Raw genomic sequence first — 20,717 nt, forward strand, 5'->3', positions numbered from 1 at the left:
GAGCGGCAGAAGGACGAGCTGCACGTAGAGACTAGATTCAAAGAATAGTCCGACGGGGAACAGCGGGCGGAGCAGGGATTATGAGGGCTGGTGGTGATTTGCCTCAATCTGCCTCATGTGTGTCCGGGGTGACCGCAGCCAATCCGCACGCCGCAGGTCCTGGAGCGAAAAGCTGAAACAGGTGTGCGTGTTAAGGCAAATTAGCAAGTGCAGAAATCATGAAGTGTGACTTCATGATTTGAATTGACCCATAAGATCCACTACATAATTGGTATTTGCCATTGTTTAGCAGAGTGAAATATTAAAATTTACCTTGTGCATGTCGATAAATCTTTCTTGTAAAAAAAAAAAAAATCTTCATGCATCCTCCCCGCTGTAAACACAACAGAGGAAATGACTGACAGCACTCTGCTGCAGCCACAAATGACAGGTGAGCCAGGAAAATGTCAGAAATACTCAGAATAGAGTAGTAAGTAGAGCAGAGCAGGCTCTGAACAAGAAGTATTTAAGTAGATCTCAAATGCACCGTTGCATTTGCATTTGAAAATGTTGGTAACAGACAGATGTGTGTGTGTGTGTGTGTGTTGTTCACAGAGAAGCAAGGAGGGGATTTTGTTAAGAGAAATAATAATAAGCCATGCAATTCCAATAGGATCATCGCACCAGCTCTAATTATATCAGCCATTTCAATGTTTTCCTAAAAAGTTAATGAGAGCGTGCAGTGGTGCTGGCCTTGTCCTTCATAAAAGAAATATTAACTTTGATGCGCAGGATGAGCTAAACTAGTCACACGCTGGTAAAGCTGGCTTTGTTGCCAGGAAATGGCTGCAAAAGCTGAAAAACAGCAAAAGGCCATCTGTCAAGTACATTCAGCGCCGACATGGCAGGAGACGGACTCGACATGGCAATTCTCAGAGATGACTCTTCAACTTCAAAGCTCTTCACTCAGGCAAATCTGAAGTGAGCTTCTTCTTGTGTGAAACCTTTACAGCACCTTCTCCAAACAAAGGCTGCGAAATTTGAAGATGATAACCCGGCGCACGAACGCTGTCCACCGCAGTCGGTCTTGCCTCAGCGAGAAGTGCGGCAAAGCAAAATAGCAAGTCATTGCTGACAAAGTTAAGCATCAAGACAGAGTATTAACAAGACTAATGTCTGTCTGGTCGAGGACACCTGTAATTTATAAGCTTTAAAAGCACTTAGAGGAGTCGCTACAGAGAGCAGCAAATCTACCTACAATAGAGGCTGGAGGCACTTATGGTCCATTCCGATTAATTCTTTCAGTGCTTTGAGTTTGTACTTTTCTGCAATGAGTTTAACCACTGGCAGGACATTCCTGCCATATTGAATTGAAAACTAATTTTTAAGGTAGGATATATGAGCATGTAACCAGTGTAGAGTCGTTTGCCCGTAAAGCCGGAAAAAACAGGATTGTGTATGTACAACAAAAGACGTCCTGTAAGTCCCTTAATACCAGGAAGCAGCTCAGCATAATTATTCTGCCTAACCTTGTTTATTCTCCTTTACGACCACGGGCAGCCAGGAGATCTGCTTTTATTGAGGTGTCTTCTTTTTTTTATTTTTTTTTATGCATCCCAGATTACTGCAGCCGAGTGTCTGAGTCCTGCGTGCACTGGCACCAGCTGCCATAAACAGATGGAAGGCAGATTGGCGGTAGCTTCGTATGACAAAATAACAATGAGACAAAGTGAAATACTAATCAGTCTGAGAAGTTATGCATGGTGCCAAAGATGGCTGCGCATGTGACCAGAGCCAGACCTTGGAAAGCTCTCTGCCCTATGAAGAGCAGGTAGGGAGTGTGCATAAATAGTGTGCATTTCTTGCTATATCTCTGCACAGGTTCGACTTTAATAAGAAGGTACTACTTATGCACATTCACTGGAACAGTTATTTCTAGTACAGGAGTTTACATTTTCACAGAGGTTATGGTTCAGAGAGAAAGGTGAGGTGAACGGATGGATGGACAAAAGGCCTACACCAGAGTTCATGTTGTGTCTTAAGCATCAGGTCAGTTTTCAAGTTTTCGGCATTAGAAAGGCCATGATCTGTTCAAGTGGACTAAAGATGAAAACAAATACTCAAGTTGTATTTTAGCTGAAAAGAGCTGCGATAAAGCCTGACGGAGGAAGAAATCGAGTCATTTTTGTGTTTAAACCTGACCGATCCTGAACTATCCAGGCAATGATTCTAAGAAGGACGAGCGATCCTGTAAGCAAATGTAAAATTCTTGCATGTGCTTGCATTTAGAAACAGCTCAGGTAAAAAAGGCGGGAGTGTGTCTTTGTTGTTTTATTGATCGAAACACAGACCACCTGGACAAAAACAACCTAATCTCGCTGTGTCTGGTGTGATACCTCCTGTTATTGGGCTCAGATGGTGTATTCTGGTCGGAAGGCGTGAGGGAAAGGAAAGTAGGATGTTATTATGCTTCAGACCAGTGCTGTAGGCTCATGGGATTTCACACACATCCTCACCTCTGCGGTGGGTCTTCGTGCTTTTTGACAGCCTCAGTAACAACCTGCTGGATCTCTTTAGACATGGCACTCTTCAACACTTAAGCATGGCAATGTGGTGTGTGCGTGTGCGTGTGTATGGCAACACAAGAGACAGGGGGAAAAAATATAGAGGCAAAATAGGAGGCAGTGGAAGAATTGCTCAGGGATATGTCAAAGCAAAAGGCACTTGAGGAGAAGGCTAAAAGTCTTTCTTTCATTCCTACAGTAAATATAAACCTGGATGAGGTCCAATGCATAACCTGTCTTTGTTAAGAAGAAAAGTAAAGTTACCGTCATTGATATCTTATGGTCGATGTGAGACTGGAAGAGAGAGAGAGAGAGAGGAAAAAAAAGTTCATGCATTAAATTTGCCACAGTGACAGGTAATTCCTAACAATCCCCACAATCCAAACTGTGAAATAGCGTCTATGAGAAACACTCCGTGTGAAGCTAATTCCAGGCCCGACTCGCTCGTCATGCCTGCACTTCAATGCAGCCCCACACAGATGCTGTACACATGTATATTAGGCTACTGCGATCAATCCATAAAAGGAAGTGCAACCATCTGTCCATTGAACAGGCACTCAAAAGAGAGTGAGAGGGAGAAAAAACACACTCTCACTCATATGTAAACAAGCTTAGCCAGGAGGAGAAGGGTCTTTGAATGCTGGAGGCAGAGATGCCGGGTCGTGCTTCGGGCTCGAGAGCGTGAAAGAGGGAGGTGAAAAGATACCGTAAGAATGTGAGAGGAAACGTAAGTGCCCGCGCCTCCTGCCCGGAGAATTTAAGTTATCCGGAAGTGGGATATTATTTGTTTATGTGAGCGCAGGGGACAAAGGGCTGTTGTGATCAAATCCATGATCTATATGTACAGTTCTACACTTCTCTCACAGACATTTGAAGACCTGATTGGAGAAAGGCAACACCACAAAGAGAGGTGGCACTGACTGAACTGCTTTTAAACACGTCTGCGAGAGGGCGAGGACACGCTTACACAGGACAGCTAACAAAGCATCACTGCATTACAAACATGAAGAATCGCAGAGACATGGACATGTACACAGATCTCTCTTGTTGCCCCAGTGTCTCATTCAGCCAAACATTACAAACCCAGACTCCCCTCCCTCCACACAGACAGGGAGGGGAGCAGAGAAGGTATCTTATTCCATACAGCCATCTAAACCCAAGTGATGTGCGCGTGCGTCCCTGGCACTGAAGCCCAACATAGGTTTAAAATTGTATTCTTAAATTGTCTGGGGGTGGGAATGTGGTCTCATCTGTCTTTCTCTGAATCAATAGCCCCGAATCAATTCAGATGAACCAGAAACAGATGTTCCAGGTTTAATTAAAATAAAAAAAATACAAATACAAATCGCCTGCATAAACAATCAAAAAGCACACAAGCATTGGTATAGTTAGGATTGTTGGCTTCTTGCAGTGCGAGAGTGAGTTTGTGTAAACTGATTCAATCTCACTTTCATTTTCAAATATTTATGAACTTCTTTGTATCCACAGCATAATATATATATATATATATATATATATATTTATACAATGTAGATTGACTGTTATACTCAAGCCAAAAATAAGAGGTGGGTACAACCGTTCATAGGAGACTACATGCAAGGTATCATACACTGTAAAACTTTTGGTGTAAGGTTTACAGTAATTAAATAGCAGCAGATTCACCTGCAGCCGCTGTAAATATATGGTAAGGCGAGGCATCGTAAGGACCTCACTCTGAAACATGTTCAATGGGTGTTGGTGTTCTAGTACCGCACAAAACTAATTTATAGCCTACAATTATATGTTAAATTGGGTGATCTCTGCTTAATGAACCTTGAATGTTAATGGTGACAGAGATGAGTGATGGATCAGCCACACTGGCAGTGGGCTTTAGCTGCTGAAGTTCATCATCATTGGCCTGCCAGAAAAGATCAGAGGAGGGAGATGTGAAATAGTCCCCTTATTGTACTGCAAAATTACAATGGATCTGATCTGACGCCAGCGACAGAAAGCAACAAATTAAATCGTTTGTGCAGAACTGTAATGCTTTTGACAAGAGCACCTAATTTTCTGCCAACCATAGATCTAAGTACAAAGTATATAAAGGCACAACATTAGCATAAGGAGGGAAACCACTCAACTAATAAACAAATAGACTATCTTACGTAATAAAACTGCCTGCATTCGTGGGGACCACGGCAACTCACCAATGATGATCTGTGGCATGTAATTGTTCCCATCCGGCACACTGACGAGAACATTACGAGGATGAAGAGTGATGAACTCTTCATAAGCCCGTGATGCTGCATGGAGCCATGCTGAGTGGAAACAGATTCTCTTTGACTCCCGACTGCACTTACATCAGCTAATATGACTGGGGAAAACTCACTGCCCAGAGACAACACAGACTAGAAGAGCATCCCAGAATATTATTATGTGGGTGGTTCAACCATAAAAAAATATTTTCAAGCTATGAAGGAATTGTACAAATTACATTTTGGTTGGAATGAGTGAATATTCAACTGATGCCAAATTTTCTTGTCATCGGTTGTTTTGTTTTTTTTAACATAATTCGAAAATAATTTTCATGTCAGGCCTTAGAGAAAAGTTTGCAGCATTACAAATCAGGAGGCAACTAGATTACATCTAAAATTACATTAGCAATAAGTAGGCAACCAATTCTAACTTTGGTGGAGAAGAATTAGGTTGGATTTTCTGTTGTAATTAATTTGTTTGTAATTATTAAACTCTGTGTTTTGTGTTACTGAAACTTTGAACTGCTGGGATGAATGACCCGACAGCTTGAATATGCAATAGCCTTGTTTGAATCATTGAATGTGATTGATGTTTGCTGGATCACCTGATGATCAGCTGATGGCTGCACATGACTCACCCTACACATGTGAGTAAATGGACTAAAGGATGCTTCATTAACTTATCTGTTGTATTCTGCCTCCAAGCCCCAAAAAGGGTCGGACTTATTCACCTCGCAATCCAGAGCCCCACTGAAGGGCTTCAACTCCCCTCAAGTGAAAACACAAATCCACATTAGCCTTTGTGGGGGAAAAAAAAAACCGTGAAAGGGGAGAGGGCCATTTTTGGTGGGCATCTGGCTGAGAGCCGATGCTTGTTTCATGATGTTCTTAGGTGACTGTGCACAAACACAAAAACAAACAATGACAGATTTTTTGTTTTAGCGCCTTCTGTAGAAAGAAAGAAAGAAAATCCGCAACTTCCAACACAACCCAACCAAAAATATGTTTTAAAAAAAAGTAATCGTGATCAGTACAAAACTGATTATTGTAGTCATATATTTTCACATCTACAACTTTTTTCTGAGAAAGACAAATAAATCATGTGATCAGATCACTTTCTTGGACATGTCTCATGGGTGGAGGTAGGCTGTCTGTACCGAGCACCATTCTAGTTGAATAATAAATGGTCCTTTTCCACTCAGCTAAGAAAACATCTCCAACTTTCCTCTCTTGATCTGGGAAAATGCTTTTATTTCATCACGCTCGGATTACTGAAGCTTTTTATACTTTCCAAGCCCAGAGGCAAAACCACAGAGAATAATGTAAGCTTCTCCTCAGATTAGATGCTTTAAAGACCTTACAGTTAGTTTTGCAGCTCAATGAGGTCTTGCCCCTAATTAATTTATTGACCTTGCAACCTCCTACGTGATTGAGGAATATGTTTGTTCCAAGATCCAAATAAACTTTAACCAACATTTGACATTTTCAGACTTTCACTGACAGCTTTTCTCCAGCCAAAAAAATAGATCGTCTAGGTCAGGAGTTCTCGATCAATCCTTTTCAGGCTGACGCCCGACTTCCATTATCCACATCCCTTTCAAAACCCATTAAATAAAATTCTGGCGAATTGTGTAAATTTATTATTATTCTATGTTATAATAAAAAAAAGTAAGTCATTCAGAGACCAGTTGCATATCTAATTTAACTGGAGATAATAATGCATGTGACTAGAAATGACACACTAATATATGCAATGATTAGAAATAGGGATGTCCCTAATTAGAAATTTGATAATGAAACTTTGACCAGGGATTTGGATCCATCAAAATGATGAATTCCATACAAGAATCAGTCAGCATTCCAATAGAACATGGGGCAGTCTGCCAAGGATAAGGTCTAAGGCTAATAGAGAAATATAGCAGAGGAAAATGCAGACTATTTGTCCTATTCATCTTAACCTGTGACGGATACGAGTTAAATTGCTTTTAAATTTAGTGTGCGTAGTCTGACCTTCTTCCAGAAAAGCAGGCAATGCTTGTCATTCTTGACCCAAATGCTGCTCCAGCCAAAATGAAAGATTCACAAACAGACAAAACTCTTTCTAAAACACAGCAGGAGAAAAGATGCAGTGGTATAAATGCCCACATACTACCTGGAATCAAGCTGGCTCACAGCGATCGTCTGACTCAGCGTGTCAGGTGCAGGTGTCAGCTTTTAATGTGTCTGGACAATGCTCTGAGATCCCGTTTCCGTGAAGGCAGCGCGATGCTGCTCCAGAAAAGCAACAGTACGACTAAAGCGATAAAGCGGTTGGCACATTGGGTCACATTGGTATAAATGGTTATCTTTTTTCAATGTTGAAAACCCTATTCTTTTGCAAATGGTTGCAAGTGTCAAGTCGTCTCATGAATCATTCGTCCAAACTCGAAAAAATTACCTCAAAGAATACTTCAAGGCCCCATTTTCAATAATATTTCTTTACTTGAGACTCAAAACGAATGCTTTCACCGAGACACAGCTGCTGCTCCGTTACCCTTTCTGAAATGCTTTCCTTTCATGGTAAATAGGAATGAACCGAAACCTTCGTAAAGAGAACCGTCTTTAGAACATTAATGATAGCATGTGGACTTCTGTTAAGATAATCCATGTTTCTAGCATTTACATTTATTTCAATCAAATCAAATCAAACTCTTGGAATTAATCATGAGGGTAAAACAAAATAAAAAATACACCAACCAGATGTCCGATGAATTATGTTTCTCAGTTTCACTGAAGTGAACATTTTCCAGTGTCATGGTTATGGTAAATGCAGAGCCTGTTAAAGCAGACCAACAGAACATTTCCCATTAGGAGCCCTGTCAGTGCTGTGGAAATTTACACAATAGTTTTCAAGAACTTCTCTCACTGGGGGTGGACAGAATGAGGGTATTTTGAGAATAAAAATTGCAACTTGCCATAGATGATGCACCTATAATGCACATTTGAATTGATTGTCGGAGTTTACAGAAATCTGTATCCTAAGGGAAGTTTGTTCCTATGAATAGATAAACGGAATAACCTCCACCGATGTGCACGTATACTTCAAACAAAATGCTATCAAATACTACATTAATTAATTACGCCTCAGGTGTACATGCCTTGGATGAACAACAAAGTTTAGAATAAAATCCATTCTCTCTTTATCAGTCCGACAGGTTTGAGATCACAAAAATAGGACCCGGAGACCAGAATACATTTTTTTATTATGAATTTGCTTTTTAGGTGGGTAAGCTAGAGGCGTTTGTCCAACAAAATCTGTATTATGCAGCCACATTTTTAAATGTTTTTACCATTTTTCAGTTGCCTCACATGAAGACCGCTGAGCAGGTTGTGTTGTGTGGAATGAAGAGCGAATAGGTGACAGGCTGCCTCGGTGGACGAGAGAGAAACGTAGGCTGGTGTGAAATGACAATAATGCTGTTGTTTACAATTTCTCACTTCCCTCCTTCTCTTGAGCATGAAGAATACTTTCAGTATGAGAATATTGGCTATATATATATAAAATACACACACACACACAGTGTATATATATGTACAGTGCCCTTTCTTTTCGACAGACGTTTTAAACCAGTGGCATTTGAAAATGGTTCTGTATCAGAAAGGGCAGTTTATGTCTCCAAAATTGAGTTGACCTGTCTTGCACTCTAAATGCAAATGGCCCTGAGAATGCTGAGAGAGCAACACAAGTACAAAATGGTATGAACGCAGACGCCTCGAAAGAAGTGGCAACTCCCTTGGCTGATATCACTGCCTTTCCCTTTTGGCATACATTCTCACTAGGGTCAACCTTCAGTGATTGGGCTATTAAAAAAAATAAGAATATCTACCGGTAGTTAAAAGAAGTTTTGCTATGCTTTTAATACTTTGCATAAACTTTGGAGATCTGTTGATGTCACATTGTCAGTTTTTGAGTTCTCGTCTCTTCAGGGCGGAAAGACTGCTTCGCATTGGATGTATGGAACGCAAACTCATTACTTTAAATCTTTTAAAGTTGAAGAGACATATATTTAAAGCTCCTCTTCATTTCACAGGCATTATTTTTTTTTTTACATCGTTAAAGCTGAAATACTGACATCAGGATTGTTTCCAACAAAATGGGAAATGCTAAATTTATTCCCAAATGATTAAAACTATTTCTAAAAAAACAAACAAACATGCATTACAGCAGCTCATTAGCAATCTCATAAGAAGTGACGTGAGATATGAACACATCCAGGACAGGGCTAACTAGAGGTCAAACTGAAAGCTACTGCAGCCCATCAGAGGACTTTACAGGCTCAACCAAGAGAAAAAAAACAAGTTCCATTCATGAGTGAACCCTCATTTACCTTGTGTGTTTTGCAGAGCGTGGCTGAGCCTCATGCCAGTTAACGTCAATTAAGATTTACTACTCGTGTTCTGTTTATGTGTGTTTACCAACGGAGAGTCTCTTTCACTGCCAGTGCATTTGTGGGGCTGTTTTCATCTGGTGGGTTTGTTTTCTTCCCCAGGGAGAGCAAATTGGAAAGATTTCCAAGCAAGTAGATGCAATGAATATTTGAATCTCATTTTCTCCATTTGGTGGCTGAAACTTTTGAAACCGTTTTTGGCGCTGGCTCGTGTGTTTGCCGTCTGGCACGTTTGCAATGGTTGCAGGGAGGGGAATTAAATAATTGCACACTAAATAAATAGGTATGCAGCACAACTGCATCTCAATTGCTTGAAGTATATATCAGCTGCCCAATGATCCAATATTATCATCATGAGATGTTAAAAATACCTAGTTCCACTAATGACTGCATGTCTTTAATCAAATGATTGCCATGTTGAATTAATTGCTCTTATTTTCCAGCTTATCATACTAGAAATACATTAATATTGACAGAATCAGTTTTGACTTTGCAATGCATCAAAAATGTAACGAGTCTCTGTCCGAAGAGGACCTTTTTTAAAGAAAGACAAAAAAAACATATCTAAACAGTTCTGGGATGAAGGACTAAAGAAATAACCTTCATTTTTTACAAGAAAGGGGCCATCGTGACAGCTTTTCAGGGATGGTTTCTTCCAAAAGACTCTCTGTACAATACGGTTCTCCACGGACATCATGCAATACGGGCCCTCTGACTCCGAGTTAGGAGGCTGTGTGATTGAGTGACAGGTTTTTTTTAGGCATCTGTCCCCTGGGACCCATCATCATATAATATATCGGTCTGTGATGATACTCTATGCATTAGATTTCTGCCAAGTAACGGCACTACAACAGAGAACCTATGAAATCATACGTCTAGAATCTACAAGCCCAATTGTAAGGGACACAATTTAAAATATATAGAAAGTGATTAATTACAAATCTTAATTGAAAACCGTTCAAAGGAAATACCTTAGATCTTGCAGCTAATTCGTGTCGTTTTATAATCTGTTAAAAGTATAATGCTTAAATGAATGTGGAAATGGAGGCACACTGATACCCAAGTTTCACGGCAGCGTATAACCTCTGTTCCAGGTGAAAGTTGTCAAGAGTAATTTTTTTCAAATGTAATTCTAAATCTCATCATCTTCCACTTCTCCTACCAGGTTCAATCCCTTCGTTTATACTAATCCTCTTAGAGTCGCCTCCTCTATTTCATCGTACTAATATCTGAGAACAGAAGTTGGCTTTATATTAATATGCCCCTCTAATTTCAGATAGTAAACCTGCTATTCATTGGACAGGTCAAACCGTTTCGAATGGGCTCTGCTCCCCCCCACCCTGTTCTTCAATCACCTTCTTCCAGCCTTTGTGCATCTCCACTGCTGGCTGAGTTGTACCGAGGATTTGTGTGTTGAGGGATTTGCGCAGTGATATGGTTGCTCTGGCAGTGGAGTTAAATGAAGATGGGGTTAGAGTGGAGGACATTCCAGCGATCAGATGTGACTGGCTATAGTGGCTTGCTTTGATCAGCTCTGTGCTTCAGGTTCTGGGGAGTGTCATCCTATTTTACACTGCATGAACACAATTTTAAAGCCTTTCCCCCGAAGCCGGCTGCCGCTCACAGGCCACCGATGCCGTGTTCGCTTTGATTGACAAGTTGGGACACAATCAGAAATGAGTGATCTTAAATGCTGTTTGTGTACACTGCAAACATTGCTCAACATTGTCACAGTTTATCACCGTTTGAGATGATGCAGAATATTTATTTCATCATTTTTTTATAGTCCATAGGCCAGCCTCAGTGTTCCGCTGCCAGCCGTCAAATTTGTTTGGTTTGCTATACATAATAATTCTGCTCCTGGGGTTGAGTGACGGGGCTTGGTGGTTGTAAAGATAAAGCCCATACACTTTATCTTCACAACAGTCTTAACACAGTGAAGGCAATTCTCATAAAGCAATAGTCGAAATCAATCCCAATTTTGTTTTAGTATATTTTTTGCGCTATAAACTCCTCAAACTTTCAACCCTATTGATATTGCATTTTTAGTTCATATAAATGACTCTGGAAGAAATTTCTATTTAAAATGCAATCTACAAAATCTAAAGGGGTCTGCGTGGCAGTGATAAAATCACATGAAGGAAAATTAATTAACTCCCACTGACCTCCGGAAAATGGTGGAGTGAAGGAAGATAAATGCTTAATGGTGAGTCTCAATTTTAGTTCAGTGTTCACTCCGAATCATCATTTCTTTTTTTTTCTGTCCTCCATGTTTCTTCTTGTGAAGGCTTTCTTTGTACTTTAAGTCCAATATGAAGAAGAAAACTTCGCAAGTGACAGTTTCAGATTTTTTCTGGCAAGGTGCCAGTGACTTTTCTCAGCCTACCAAAAACATTAAAAAGTTTTGTAACAAGTCGAAGGAGGTTTTGTGGTGAATTTTTTTTTATGCATGTGCCTCTGTGTTAGACAGCTTTTCTCCTTTGAGATTCAGTTAAGTAACAGCAGCAGTGACTGTTATGCACGCTATGACCTCTGGATGATTCTGGGAATTTGGAAAACTAAATGGCAGATTGGATTCAACAGAGTCCTGTATTGATGCTAAAAGGTGGAAACTCATTAAATGATTTATGGAAGGTAACATATTTCATGCTGCAATATGATTTCAATAGATTTGTCAATAAATCTGATCTTCCGTCTTTTTCATATTCATCTGTTGGTGCTGATACAGAATGTGGGTAAGAAAAAGATTGATGATGCAATTTGGATGCAACTCCTAAGGTTTTAGCAGACAGCATGAAGCTAAGTGGAAAGTAGGATATGTCGGAGAGGAAACGCATACGAGTAAGCTTTTCAGAACATGTGCGCAAAAAATAAAAGAAACACAGCTTAACCTCTTTTTCTCCTCCCAAACCTGAGAGTTAGTGTTAAGAGTTGGGGTGTTTTGTCTCTTAACCAAATGACAGAATCAGCACAGCAATTTCCAGCAGGATAATCAATCACCTCTACCCTGGAGACAGACAAACAAGGCATGCGTGATGGATAGTCAAGCTGTTAAAATGTGAAAATGCACAGTTTGAATGCAGCACTTCAACCTTCGCCAAGAGGCATTTTGCCAACATGAAATTACACATTATCGTGAAAAATAATGTTTTGGGAAAAGGGTGATTTAAAATGATGTTGCTCAGGGTTGTTATGGTGACGTTACCATCAGGGGGGGAAAAGAATCAGTAGAAATGCTGGAGTATTGCAATGTGGCATAAACCACAAAGCTAAAGGCAAACAATGGGCAAACACAATCTGAATGCCATGAGGAAAGACAAATTAGAAGGAACCAAGAAGCAGGAAAGAGCAAACAGGTTGAGCCAGTTAACACTGAAATATGATGAGAAGGGATGCCAGGGTAAACATGGTTGTAGGTAACGAGCCGTGGCATTACAAGGTGAGAAAAGGCAGGTCAAGGAAAGAGAAGAAAAACATAGACGCTCATAAAAATGTTGTTATGTCCTATAATAGAATGAAATGATTATGTAATCGTAACACAAACTGAGCCGGTGGAGCTTTGTCAGGCTGCAGTGCAGGAAGGGGGGTGTCGGGGCAGAAGGGGATGGAGAAGGGATCATCTCTTCTGTGGTAAATTGTCTGTGACCGCTTTGCTTGTCCATCATTTCTCTCCACGGCCTAATTACAGCTGGTTCCACCTGGCAACGCTTCTCCATACTCCTCAGAGCACAGCAATGGTAATGCACAACCTCACTGAAATGCAGCAATGAGGAGCCAAAGGAGGGGAAATTGGCGTTTCAATGTGACAACATGAGGCTGCCCCCCCCCCCCCCCCCTCTCCAACTCCATTGGATCCAATAAAATTAGCAAGCTGTATCGGCGGTTTTTGCTTTTCAATTTCTGCAAAATGTTAACAATGCTTCACTTGCATGAATCGTCACAATAAAAAACAAGAAGCATTCTCTCAGATTGTTTGGATCAGTGATTGTCAAATCATATCTCAGTCGGTCTGGTAAGTGATCTCGCCCCACGGTGTATTCGGTGCAGTGTGTGGGATTATTATCATTATAAATGATCTGTCAGAGTTCGAAGGGAAATTCCTACTTTCCATCCCATTAATCAGCTTCAAAGGATAGATAAGAAGTAATCTACTTCATATAGGTAAATTAGAAAAAAGATCTGAGTAATACATTTTCAACACAGGAGGCAACATTTGGTTTTTCAAAATAGTTAATGAAACCGACATTAACTTAAAGAGCTAGTAAGCCAGCGCTCGTACAAATGGTAGTAGCTGAACCTGCTAACGTCATTGCTGTAAACCGCGTGCGCTTAGTGTGAACAGGACGCGTGTGAGATGCAGCAGGAGGTTTCAGTGAGCTGCAGAGACAACCAGAAAGCATTTTTTCTCATTCTGTATCATTATCTCAGCACTTGAGAGGATTTTGAATTCAAAAGCATTTTCAAACATGAGCAGCTCCCTTTAAAAGTTCTTGCGATCTATCAGAACTGCTCCTAAGATGTGTCACGATGACGAGTCCCTGCTTTCGCAATCTAATTTGAGGAATGTTCTCTTCCACACTCCAAACAATGACAGAGACCATCCCCGAGTAGCAGTGCTGTGAGGCTCTTCAGCAAGCGACAGATTCCTGCCTTCAGCTCATACTTTCTGTTATTACCTCTGAGACGTATTTTAAAGCTGTCATTCACACTAATTCAAAATGGCTCTTCAAAGAAAATCCATCATTAGAAAGGGGAGGGAGGGGGGAGGAGGCCTGGGTGTAAATTGAGATTGGTATATGATGCCTTTGAAGAAATGGGACAAACAAAAAACATAAATTCACCAGTGGTGTCTTCAGGTCTCAGCGCTCCGCATGGTAAGATATTCAGAGAGCAAAAGCAGAGACCTTCAGAATCTTTCAAACAGGAAGTGAGAAATTGTGGAAATAATTAGCTATTAAAAAGGCTTGAATTTAAGCTTATTTTTTAGACTTTAAGCACAATTACACAACATGGAATGACACTCTGAATCCCTAATTACTTTTGTGGTATCATCATCAAGTGAAGGACTTGGTCTCAGTCTATGAAATCCACCACCTCACTCCCACACCCAAATCTACAGTGAATCTTTGCGCAGCATTTTAAATAACAAATTTAACAAACATAATAAAAAAAAATCCTGATAATTACCTCAGAATGAGCGGATTACTGTCATTTACAGCTAGTGACATTAATTTAACAAAGACAGCAAGACATGTATGCAACGTACTTAAGGTGTCTGAATTACTTACTCCATTCATGGTTCAGTGCACACAAAACACACATGAACCATACTGCTCTATGCAGCACGACACACTGCAAACAGGAACAGGATGAAAATGGATGATGACAAGCACAAAGCCTTCCACTGTACAAATGCCCCTAAGCTGTCTTCCCAGGGGAGGAGCATTGGCAAAAATATTTAGCATCCTCTTTGAGTCACGGGCGGCAGTTCAATGAAGACAGAATTACAAGCAGCTCATCTACCTGCCGACAACAGGAACGAAGGGAAACTGTAGCTGTCGGCAATATCTGAACAAACGGGGGTTACCTTACTGAGAATGACGGCTCCACACAGACACCCAGCACCTCCTTTTATCCAAACACTCAAGGGGAAAGGAAGGACTTGCCCAAAAGTAAGGCGGGATTTACAACATGCAGTCACTTGAAAATCAGACTGAGAGGTTTCCAAGAGGCTGGGTTCTTCTTTTTATAATACTGACCAGAAGTCAGAGAGTGCGCACCTGCACCAAGGCAGCTCAGCCCATTGTCGCCCCTGCAGATCTAACAGAGGATTAGCTCTCCCGCTCAGGCAACGACTTTGAGAACTGCATGCAGCATATTAAAATGAAACGCATCTTTATACCTCTGCACTGTTTACATTATGCGACAACCTTGACAAACACAGAAAGAGTCGTTTCCACGGAGGAAGAGCGTCTATTCTCTTTTGGCTGATTCATAATGGAATCTGTGGGGGGAAGAACATGCATTTAAGGTTCCCGAGGACAGGCAGCGATAAGGTGTCAGGTGAGGAAGGAAATAGCGTTCTCGCTGTGAGAGAAGAGAGCAGAATCGTGTAAAGTATTTTATAACTTGAGGACATCACAAGTAATCAAATACCACCACGTGACATTTTTATTGCCATGGATCTTAAATTATTAACCGAGCCATGTGGAAGTCTGATTTCCACCTTCTGTAATTAAGAACATATTTTACGGCCTTCCTCTACTTCCCCACTTGGGGATTGAATTTGCCACTATTACACAACACATCAAACAATGCCTATTGCAAGTTTGCAACCAAACATTCACAGAGAAATATACAATGCTGCTATACATAATTAAGTGTCGAGATAAAAGCAGCAGCCTAAATAACGTTATCTCAGTTATCTTATCCCCGTAATCTCGTCCCCTTTCTTCCTGCATGATGCATTTTTTTTTTTTTTTTACAGATTGTATTATGCTGGACACACGACCTTCTGGGCTGTGGAGTCAAACAAACAAAGTATGACACATTACGATGTCGGCAGCAAAGACAGACCTGCTGGTCATTCAATTTTGGGCAGCAGTTCAGCTACTCAATCTTTCTGCCAGCAAAGTCCAAATTAATTTGTTGGTGAATGCGCCGCCCCTTAATGGGAAACCATTTTCTGTGTCATTTGTTGTATCACCGACCAAATGTCTGAGCTTTTGTCACAGAAAACCTACAACTCACAGATATAGGGGATAAGATTCTGGATAAACGAATGGTTAGCAACGACATGGGACAAAGGGGAGCTGCATCTCCTCCAGCAGCACTGCATGCCTGACCTCGTCTCGCGCTTCTGATGAACACAATCATTCTGCGTCCTCCTCTCTTGATCTGAGCAGATGCGCTTTTGCCATTTGATTGCAGTAATTATGATCTGAAATTTCAAATCTGGCTGGATCTGCAAGTGTGAGGAGTCATTTTCATCTGCACCAAACTCGATCATCACAAGCCAAGTTTGAGAATAAAGAAGAGAAATGTCTCTACAAGGACACATTTCAAACAGCGGTTAAGTCTGTGGCTTCAGGCATTGACCTTTGTCTTATGTTGTCCTAGTGAAACCATTAACACTATGCCACTGGGGTATTTTTCTGTCACTGGCTACACATATAGCCCCGGCCAACACAATTCCGATTGGATTAAAAGTCATTGTCTCTGATTTCATCTCCATCAGCAGCAGGTGCAGCTGCAGAATCAGCGAGACACTATTTCCTCGATGCTGGCCTCACAGAAAGAGATTTTCAATTTCATTGGGTCCACTTGTGTGAAGAGACACACAAGCGGAAAGCGAGGCGAATGCACACACAAACCAATCCAGCCTGGGAAATGGGTGAAACAGAAAATCAAGAAAAATGCATTAGCCATTTAGTTGAATGGGTTGTTCCATCGGTGGCAGGCTGGATCGAATGGGTTCTGCAAGTGAATGTGTTTCTGCTGTTGCGTACTTCATAAAGGTGAATGATACGTTATTTCACATTAGATCATGAGCACTCCTAAATGAGCTGAATTCCATTTATTCATTTTTTGGGCCGATCCCAAATGTATAAAGGGAGCGTTGAGGTGATCATGAATATTCAGACCTCTGTCAGCTTGAACTAACCTCAGTCTAACTGGGCGAAGAGTAACGCTGAAAAACATGACTGATTAGCAAAAATAAAAAAAAATATTTTCAACACAATGCACACACACAAAGGAACCAAGCAGAACTCGGTGGCAAATCAAATGTTGGGAGTACTGCTGATTAAGCGTATATTAGTGCTAATATTTAGATGAAGCTCTGGAAGTAACGTTCCCAGGGGAAAGAATAAACTGAGTGCATTAGGCTTATGAATTCTGCGGCGCACACACTCAGAGGAAAAATTCTCTTCATTGATTAATTTATTTTTATTGTGCACGAGGACATGATGCAAAAGACAGAAACCCTCCCTTCAAGCTTCTTATCAATGTAGGGATGCTTTGCATGCGTGATTGCTCACGCATCCCCCCCCCCACACACACACACATATAATGGATGCCTCATAAAGTCAGGCAGTTTAAGAGCCTATAGCTGCTCAGGCAAAAACACTTTCCATGCATACAGTTTGGCAGGGAGGGAGGTAATGAGTCAAATGACTTTGCTAAATGGAGGTGCCTGGTGCTCTGGAGTAGAACACCGTGCAGAGGTGACCTCAGAAGGCTCTGTGCTTTGCCCTCTTCCTCTCTGCTAATGGTTGGATTTTAGATAAGATCGTATCAATAAATTTAAACAGGATTAGGGAGCAGTTAAGTACAGATAACAGGCCGACGTAAAGAATGTTCTAAAATGTCACAACTGTCATATACGTATTTGCAACCTATTCATTTGAAAGTTTACACATTAAAGGTTACATGAATAACACAGACATTGTTTCCCTGATGAGATGACTGAAGGGACAAAAGGCAGACAGCGGGACAGTAAATTGAGAGCATTAAGTCTAATGGGTTTAAATTAATGTCAGGGGGAACTAATGCAATCTTTGGCTTTCTATCGAATGCTGTGTGGGTCCGAGCTAAAACGGCCCCATTATGGATTTATAAAGGGCTGAACAAGATGAATGGAACCATAAACCCATGCAAGATAATTGCTGTTCCCCATAAAGACACATGATCCATCAGCGTAGATGTAGATAGCATGGCACGGTGGGTGGTAAACTAATAGACCGAATACTAAAATCAATCACAACCACCTCAAGCCTTAAGTGTGCTGCAAAATTTATAGTAAAACATGTGCGAAATGGTCACAGATGGAAACATTGAAAAACAGAATGATCAATGTGAAATTACTAAAAACATTATGCTTTAAAGGTCACGCATGACAAAAATAAAATTGACAGGCGATTATGCTAATGCTAAGAAGCGAGGCTCACACAGGTGGTTGGATATTCCTGCTCAGCTCATAAAGCAGGGCTGGAGGGTGTGAGTGTGAAACCAGTGGCACGCCGTGTGTGTGTAAAATTGCATGCGTCCATCCCACTCTGTGTCTGTGTGGAGCTGCATTTCTTAACAGGTTCTGATCCAAGTGCCTCTAGATGCTGGTGCCATTTGCTCCCCTGCCAATCAAAGGCGCCTGCAGAATGCCGGTCCCTCACAGGCCTGCTTTACGAGAGGCTTGCTGGAAGCCAGTACTACTCACATTCATGCTGAGCTCTACCCCACGGGCAGCAAGGTGCCACAAAGGAAAGATTAAAGCACCATTTATCAGTTGTGAAGGATGGTGATGAAATATTATGCCTATAAATTCAGATTACTATGCAGTTTTAAACAGGTCAAGAATAAAATAAACATTTAAATAGAAAATCCACTATTTGGAGATATTCTGTTTATCCATGATGAAGACTACACTTACCAAAAATGCTGAATGCCGAATGCTCTGTACTCACAGATGACACAAACACCTGAGCCCACAGGACTGGCAAACCTCTCCACTGACAAAGCAGAGCACTATACAGACTAGTCATACATAAATAAATGGATATATAATTACTGACAGTTATGAACTGCATCATGATTCACAACTTAAGAGTTTGTTCCAAAAACTTAATAAAAAAAAATAATTAAAAACCTGAAAAGTGATATTTCAATGCCTTTCCAAGCTTTTTACTGATGCATTTTTGCCAGGATTTCTCCATATATGGGTTCAGAACAAGACACAGCATCAGCCATGGACCATGGCAGGGGTCAAAGAAGCTTCTACAGAGATAATTACTTTTTTAAAAAAGACCGACATGTTATTAGTGAAAGTGTCCATAGGTTAGAGACCGTTAACAGAGAAACTTAATGCAATACAGCAGCAGAGGATGGCTGCAGGCTTTATTCTTATACTGGCCTGTCGGAGTTTTTCACACCCGTAATTCACCTTTACCAACATCAAAAAGAGAAGAGAGATCCTGACATCATCATTGGCATTTGCACTTGTATTCTGTTACCAATGGATGTTGAAGAAAGGTAATTTGACTGTGGTGCAACATGTCTAATTAAACATTATATGCAGGACCTGCTCCTTGACACAAGACCTTTCTCAGCTTCCATCTATCTTCAGGAAATATTTACAGGTGCTCTGTAATATTTCAAAGCATTGACTGAAAACTAGTAGCTAAAAAGAGAAATTCAGAGTATGACAACAGTACAATACACAGCTTCAATGCACGTCATGGAGAAACGCGTCTGTCCCAATTGCATTGCTGATTCTGGCACAGATTAGCATAGCCTGTAAAGAATTGCTGACATCACTAAAACAGGCTATACTAATTAAAGCCGGAATCATCAATTCAGACCTTCGGACACCTCAGCCCCTAAAAATGGAAGAGAAGTTTGGTTCCATGCACAGTTACAGTTGGACACAATTCAAACAAAAGCATCAGATAGAAAGTAGATAAATGTTTGTCATGTTGAGAGAACCACGAGAAGATTTTCCCTTTTATGAAAATGTGAAGAATAACAGGGCTTAAAATACAAGGTTATATATGGTAAAATATGAATTTTAAAAAACATCCCATGAAAGTGTTGTTCTCTATGAAAGGGAAAAGGGAATGTAACCATTTATGGTTTTACATCACTTAAGCCAGGCGTTGGAATTCCATTTAGCAAATTCCTGTTCCGAGTATTCGGCATGCGGCTCATCTCAGGACACGTCCCGTCATTCTACTAGGAGACTTTGTCACAAAGTAGCCATATCAATAAATCACAAAATACATTTCAAAAGGATCACCTTTCTCAAGGATGCACGGGTAATAATGGACAGCCTGGTGAGCGATGAGGGGAGCGTAAGAAAGAAAAGGAGGAGTAGGCAGCCAGCAAATGTGGCAGAAAGGCAGAAAGGATATGTTCTGATAGCAGGAAAAGTGTGAGCCTTTTTCTTTTTAACTCATGGTACTCTGAACAAGACAGTTCATAGAATTAGATCTTTGAAATTCTGATTCTTGCCCAACGCCGGTGAAGCTGACCCCACACTCCTCTCACCACAATGAAGGTTCACTTTTGATATGGGTTTCACGGCTCACCACAGGTGCCTTATTTCCTGCTTTACACACATGGCGACAGTGCAAGTATTGTAGTATAAAATTATTAAATAAATAAAGGCACTTCGAAAATTCTAGCAAAAATCATAATAATAATAAATGGTTAAAGTCTGTATTGAATATCACAATTTAGAATAACTATAGACAATTTCCCTCAACAAACAATCCAACTAAATAATCATTACAAGAAGATATCTTTGACTCTTTGCATGTTATATTACAATGATAGAGAAAGAGTGGAGGGTTAATAAAGGGTCATGAGTGGAATACCCAAATCATTTTCACACAGATAAAATTGAACAGCCGCCCTCCTGATTTATACAAGTCTTGATGAATGACTGTCAAATCAACGTGTTGTTAATGTGAGTTCATCGTTCTAATCTCGTAACGCTGATGCTAGGGGCCAGGCTACGT

The sequence above is a fragment of the Brachionichthys hirsutus genome, chromosome 7, assembly GCF_040956055.1.
Source record: "Brachionichthys hirsutus isolate HB-005 chromosome 7, CSIRO-AGI_Bhir_v1, whole genome shotgun sequence".
Taxonomy (NCBI): domain Eukaryota; kingdom Metazoa; phylum Chordata; class Actinopteri; order Lophiiformes; family Brachionichthyidae; genus Brachionichthys; species Brachionichthys hirsutus.